Here is a 7,500-nt window from a genome sequence, read left to right on the forward strand (position 1 = left end):
AGATCACGTTACTGACACTTGTTGAGCTTGGATTTACGAGTTAGCTTGTTAGCCCAGTAAACTGACACTAAACTTCAGATTTACGAGTTAGCCCAGCAGAACTTAGATCAGTAAACGGACACTTATCACACTTAGATTTGTGACTTTAGCTTGTTAGCCCAGCTGGGCTTTTCCTTTACAAGTCCTCCAGGATCCAAGAAAGCCACGTTGGAAAACAAGTGGTGATTCTGATGGGACAGGAGATCAGTCATTTGGGGGCGAAGGGTGGGTAGGGAGACATACCAGCCAGTCTGTCTGTTTTCACCCAGTGTGGGAGCCGTCCCAAAGAGATAACTCGAGAAGAGAGAAACAGGGAGTTGACAAAGAACACGTGCAGTGGCGTGCCCTCCCCCCCACCCCAGGAGAAGGCCAAGCCAGAAGTCCCTCCGGATGGCGGGCTCCGGACTCCGGCTTCCAGGGGAAGCGATTTTTTTTTCCTCCCCATTTCAGGCCCGGAAGAAGAGGGAGAGGCAGAGTGTCCTTCTCGGGCATCCGCTGTTTCTGAAGCACGCTTGTTGCCAAAAGTTCGGCCCCCGTCCCCGACGAGCCCAAGAATCCAGAGACAAGGTCTTGGAGCTTAGAAGCAAAGAGGCCATTTTATCGCTCTGCCGGGCAAAGGGATTCACAGCAGGCTAGCGTCTTCAAAACTGTGTACCCACCTTGGGGATGGAGTGGGTGGGGTGGTTCTAGAGCCATAGCTCAAACAATCGGGCATCGATCACCATCCACAGAATCGTTTTCTCATCAGAAGACTCAGAATGGTGTCACGATGCCTCCAGGTGACCCATTCTATAGAGGCTGGGTGTTAGATCTCGTTATCTCATAAGCACTCAAGGTGTGGCCTTCTTGGTCACTCAGGCTATTTTTGTCAGGTCACTAGTCCCGTGACCGACCTTCTCCTCGGAGAAAGACTCAGAGACCCAGCATGATGATGACTTTCAATGAGTGAAATACAGTAGAACAGTAGATCGATAGCTTCCAGTTTCAACAACAGGCCTGGAACCGTGAGCAGCAACCAGTCAGTCAGGACAGTTGACCGTTTTCAGGGCGAGCATAAGAAACCGAATGACACCCCCCCCCCCAGCAAATGAATGAATGAATGACCTAATGATCCTCCCCTCCCCCCCCCGCCAAAAAAAGAAGAAGCAATCCGTTAGCCTAATTCCGGCCATTTTATTCATCCTCCTTCACCCTGAAGCCCCAGTCACCCACGTGCCACAGTGTCTGTTTTCTGGTTTCCTCCACCACCCCACCCCCCACCAACCACCACCCCGCCAACATCCCCCTATGCCCAACCACCGCCCCAAGTGTGGGACTGGACGGGGGTGCAGGGGGGCTGAGGGGGCGGCAATGGCGGCTTGAGGTGAGGGTGGGGAGTGTTCCGCCCAGATCGTATAGGAAGCTCAAACACAGCTGCAGTACGAGACAAGATGGTAGATTTCTGTGGGTCCTCCCTCCTCTTAAAATCCTTCCTAAGGAGGAGACAGACAGAAAGAGAAACATCACCCTCACTCCCAACGCCTCCTGCGCCCTCGATGCGCCCCAAACAACAACAAGAAAAACAAAAACAAACACGACCACAAATAAGTCGCTATCCCTGGGAAGAAGGATTCGATGGCATGGGGATATCATTCTAAAATTCATTCCCTCTTCATCACATTTCATGGAAACCGATTGCAATCTATGAGGCCCTGTGAAGGTAGGGGTTGGGGGGGTAGGGAGGAGGGAGGGAAGTGAAGGGGGGAGAGAGAGAGAGAGAGAGAGAGAGAGAGAGAGAGAGAGCAGAGGAGAGGAGGGATAAAAGGGGAGAGGACAGGAAAGGAGAGGAGGGAAAAGAGGGAGGGGAGGGGAAATGAGAAGAGGCGAGGGGAGAGGAGAAGAGGGAGAGGAGAGGAGTGGAGGGGAGAAGAGAGGAGTGGAGGGGTGAGGGGGAAGGGGGGAGAACAGGGAAGAGGAGAGGAGGGGAGAGGAGAGGAAAGAGAGACAGGGAGACAGACAGACACGCATGCGCGCGCGCGCGCACACACACACACACACACAGAATAGCGAAATGGAGAGAGAGGCAGAGAGAGAGAGAGAGACAGACAGACAGACAGACAGACACGGATCTAGGTCAGGGACACTACACATGGGTATTCTTCTGAGTGATTTTATGTGTTTTCTCAATCGCCACCTCTATGGAGATAAAAATCGCTCCCATAAGATGAAGGGAGTCCTTCTGCCACGGCCCGCGGCCCCGCCCACCAGCACCGCTTGTGTTTGTCAGGGATTCCAAGCCAAAGCACGTGGAGGAGCGGGAGAGCTTCCTGGCAGCCCAAGGAGGAGGAAAGTCCGGCAGCATGAGAGAGGTGGTTGGCACGGGGAAGCTGGAGGCCGGCTGACGAGAAGATGGGTGAGGGGGCAGGGAGGAGGGTTTCCCAAGTTGGAGAGCCAAGACGAGGGAGGGGAGCTGTCGGTGGCTGCGTTCTGACCCCGACCCCAACCCTGACTGGAGCGGATCCCTGAAAGGAGGCGGTTCGGGCTCTCTGGCCGAGAACGCCCCTCTCTTCCTCTTTGTGCAGAAACACCTTCCGCGGACCGAGAAAGTCCATCCCGAGACCCTCGTCGGAAGAGTCCTTTCCAGACCCATCACGATCCTCCTGGGCCTAGGGGTCCAGGGGATGGGGCGGGGCCTCCATTCGATCCGTCTTCCGTCCGTCCGTCCGTCCATCACAAGATCTTGAACATCCATGTAGGATTCTGGATGGTAGCAGTTTTCCAGGATCCTCCAAATCCTTGTAAGTCCTCTCCTGGCAGATTCGACCCCTAGGTCGTACCGCGCAGCACAGGGCACTAGATTCAGTCCCTCGGGACGAGGGTTCCTGAAAAAGACCAGGAAAAAGAAGAACAGAATCACTATGGTGTGCACCAGCCAGAAACCAGCACCACCTTGTCACTCGAACAGACTTGCAAAAGGCGGGGTAGGGAGAGAAAGTCATAGGATGGCTACCATCCCTCCCACCCCCACCCCACAAGCCAAGCCCCAGACCATCGTCATCCCTGCTCCCCCTCCCCTCCCCTTTCCTCTCCCTTCCCCCTCCCCCTCCCCCTCCCCTCCATCGACGCCCGCCTCCCGCTTGTACCCCACTCCTCTGAACCCAGCACCACCCACCCCAGCCTGGACGGGCTCGGCTCAGATCGGCTCGGCTCGGCTCAGCCCGGCCCGGCCCGGCCCGGCCCGGCCCGGCCCGTCCGTCCGGTCGACTTCTTCGCAGGGTCTAAAATAGCGCCCGGCCGACAGCAGGTGGCACATGGCACATGGCAGGGGAGCGAGCGGGACGGTTCGGGATCTCTGGTGGCAGGGACACGCGGCCGGACAACCTGGCGTGCGTTTCTCCGCTCGGGGGGGCCTCGACAGAGACCGTGGTACGGGGAACGGGGACACACACACACACACACACACCACACACACCACACACACACACCACACACACCACACACAGACACACAGACACACAGACACAGACACAGACACACACACACACACACACACACACACACACACACACACACACACACAGACACACACCTTCACCCCCACCCCCAAACCTCTGACAGCTTTCGTTTGTTTTCGGCCGACCGTCCCTCGATGAGGTACGAGTGCCTTGGCTGGGGCTGGGGGGGGGGGGTGGAGTTCCCTCCCTCCACAACGACCCCACACGGGCTCTGTTCTGGTCACCCGAGTCCTCTTCCAAGTCAGACCACAGGCCTCCATCACCCGGCGCGAGCACTCGGGGAAACAGTCACCATCCTCATCGCTCCGCTCCACCTCTACACGTGAAGAACTGTTCCCAGCCCACGGCACTCCACCCCACCCCACGCCCCGATGCCACCCACCGCAGTGGAGAGAAACGAGACGAATCCACAGACGTGCATCAATCCGATGAAGAAAACGACGGCCCTATTCCAAGGAAGCATAGATATCTAGGTAGGAGATTCATCGAGTACTATGGAGGCGGTGGAAAGGGGGGGGTTGCGGTGGGGAGGGTCTAGAGATCAGGCAGTACAGCCCATGCTTAGCATGCAAAAATAAAGGTCCAGGGTTCAATCCCCAGCACCTACTCTTCAAAAATAACCCGAGAAGAAGCAAGACGGCGGAGTAGAAGGACGCTCGTAGCTCACCCTCTCCCACAAATACACCAAAACTCACATCGACGGACCCACTCGGCCAATCAGACCACCTGCGGAACTCCGACAGAACACCGCCCTCTTCGAAAGACAAAGACGCCCAAATCTGGTAGGAGAAAAGGAGAAAAGAAAGAGTCAAAAGCAAAACAGTGCGGGAGGGACCGGCAGAGGAGGAATAGGGCTCGTTCGCCAAACCTCCCCCTCTCCCACGGAGAGGCCGACGGGACGGTGGGGGAGCCTCCGAGTCTCTGATCTGCCCGGAGCGCCCCTTGACCGACCGATCCAAGTGAAACGGGCACAGAGGGTCCCCGCGACACCCAGCCCGAGTCGCAGGCCGGCAGCCGGGGGCCGGGACAGGCCGCACGAGCCGGGCAGAGGACCGGTGTCGGCGGCACCACGCGCCGTGGCCGGGAGGGGATACAGAGCAGAACAACCCGCCCCCCCAACCGTCCATTACGGGGGAAAGAAAGGCAAAGCAACACGGCCGGTGTGCCCTGGGGGGAGGGGCGCCGTAGCCTCCATCTCCTCAGACCCGCGGCGCCATCACCGGCCCTTCTCGCGAGAAGAGAGGCGGGGCGCAGCCACAGCCGCCATAGCCCCTGGCGCGCGGCGCGCAGCGCGCGGGCGGGGGCGGGAGCGGGGGCGGGGGCCGAGACTCGAATCCGCACCCGTGGGCTCTGCAACCTCCTAGGCAGGACTGAGACTCGTTTTCAGCCTGAGGCAGATATTATATATCTGCCCCGGTACCTCAGAGAACTCGCGCCACCAAGACTAAGAAGGAGCCGAGTTTTGGAATGCAGCAGGGGCGGGGCGGTTCCACGGTCTTCCCCGAGCCCACCTACGGAGAGGAGCGCCGACCCGAGGCGGAGCACACAGCCGCACAGAGCAGCGGAGCGACCGGCGCCGGGAGAGGGCAGGCGGCCAGCCACCCTCCCTCCTTCCCGGCAGGAACGCAGCATCCGAACGCGGTGCCAGGAGGGGGCGCGATCTACTTGCCCACAGGCACCGAGGGCAGCACAGACGAGGGCGCCGACAGAGGGCCCGCGGAAAAGCAAGCTGAGTTCACGAAACAGGGCGACGACAGAAGACTTCTCGGTGAAACCGTTAAGAGCGCACCGTCTCCAGGAGACACATCCTTTTTTTTTTTTTTCCTCTTTTTTTTTTTTTTTTTCGTTTCCTTTGTCTTTTTTAATCTCTTTTATATCGGTTTTACCTTCTGTTACCTTTTTAACCTTTACTTTTGAACAGTCGTATACGTTTACGGTTTTAATCCCTTTTAATGTTTCATTTCAAGTCTTTTCATTATTATTATTTTTAAACATCCACCCCCTTCCTTTTTCATTCTCTTGGTTTGATCTCCTGTTACTGGTTATTCACAGGTTTCAAATATTGTTTCTCGATTTTTTTCCTCCTTTTTATTAAGGTTATTAAAAGACGTCTCAACTCGATCGCTATTCTGCTTCCACTTACTCTTCTATTCATGATTACACACCGTCTTCAAACCTTTTCTTTCTCCCGTCTTTTAAATCCTCTGTTTTATCTTTTGTTAAAATCTGTTCTATTTCGATTACCTTTAAAAATTTACTTTTGAAACAATTGTATATTATTTTCTGATCTTTTCTATTTGTTTTTAAAGGCTTTTAGAAGACGTCTCAACTCAATTGCTATTCTGCTTCAACTTGCTCTTCTATTATTGATCGTACACTGTTTTCAAACCTTTTTTTCTCCATTCTTTTAACATCCTGCCCCCACCCCCCTCTCTCCCTCTCCCCCTCTGTCTCTGTCTCTGTCTCTCTCTCTCTCCCCCTATCCCCCTCTCTCTTTTAAAGTTTTATGCCTGCGTAGGCTTTCGATAAATACATAAACTCCTTAAGGACCCCAATAGATAACTGATACTCCTTAAGCCACAGTGCCAGAGAGATAGGAGCATTATGAAGAAGCAGAGGAACCACTCCCAATTAAAAGAGCCAGAGAAATTCCCTGAAAGCACGATCCATGAAATAGACGTGGATGGCCTGCTCGATCAAGATTTCCAAAAAGGAGTGATCCAAGTCCTGAAGGAACTCCAAGAGATAGTGTTGAGAGATATACTATACGTCAAAAACGAAATCGAAGCTATAAAGAAGAGTCAAGGAGAAACTGGTCAACTCATTGGCTGAAATGAGAACTGGTCTAAAGGCTGTCCAAAGCAGGCTAGATCACGCAGAGGAACGAATAAGTGGCCTAGAAGGCAGGACAACAGAAAGAACCCAATCAGAACAGCTGAGAGAAAAACCAATAAAGAACAACGAAAACCATCTTAGGGACCTAAGGGACCCTCGAAAGCGTGCCCATCTACGCACAATAGGGGTTCCAGAAGGGGAAGAAAGAACCAAGGGGACCGAAAAGGTATTCGAAGAAAGCATGACTGAAAATTTCCCAAATCTAAAGAAGGAATCAGATATCCAAGTCCAGGAGGCTCAGAGGGTACCCAACAGAAAGAACTCAAACAGGCCCACACCAAGACATAGGCTAATCAAGATGGCCAGAGTCAAGGATAAAGCAATGATCCTAAATGCCTTTAGGCAAGAGAAAAACAAAGAGTGAGTTCCAAGGGAACCCCCATAAGGCTCTCAGCGGATTTCTCTACACAAACACTACAGGCCAGAAGGGAGTGGCAAGATCTATTGAAATTCTTGAATGAAAAACAAAACAAAACAAAACAAAACAAAACAAAACAAACAAAAAGAAGCAGCCTAGGATACTCTATCCAGCAAAGCTATCCTTTAGAATAGAAGGGGAGGTAAAGAACTTCACAGACAAGCAAAAACGAAAAGAGTTTAGCAACACTGAACCCATGCTAAAAGAAACATCAACAGGTCTACTCTAAATAGAGAAGAAGGAGGATGGTACAAAAATGAGACCACTCATCACCGGAAAGGTGATCACTACCATTCATTCCAAACGGAATAAACACAAAATTGTAAAAAGAAGACATCTAAATCATTAAGAGTGGCAGAGGGAAGCAAGAAAATAATAGAGACTTTTTTTTTCCCCCCTTCTCCTTCCTTTCTTTCTCTTTTAGATGGGTTTGAGATTCTATTACTATCTGTTTCATACAAACAGTTATAGCCATAGGTGAATAGACTTCCAAACAGGGTCAACCGAACTCCAAAACGTACAAGTGAGTCACAGAAGCCAACTAAAGGCTAACTAAAGGCGGGGGGGGGGGGGGGGGGGGGGAAGCATGGAGATGAAACAACATGCTATCGAAAAACCAATGGGTGAATGATGAAATCAAAGTTGAAATAAACA

The sequence above is a fragment of the Camelus bactrianus genome, unplaced genomic scaffold (assembly GCF_048773025.1).
Source record: "Camelus bactrianus isolate YW-2024 breed Bactrian camel unplaced genomic scaffold, ASM4877302v1 HiC_scaffold_2, whole genome shotgun sequence".
Classification (NCBI taxonomy): Eukaryota; Metazoa; Chordata; class Mammalia; order Artiodactyla; family Camelidae; genus Camelus; species Camelus bactrianus.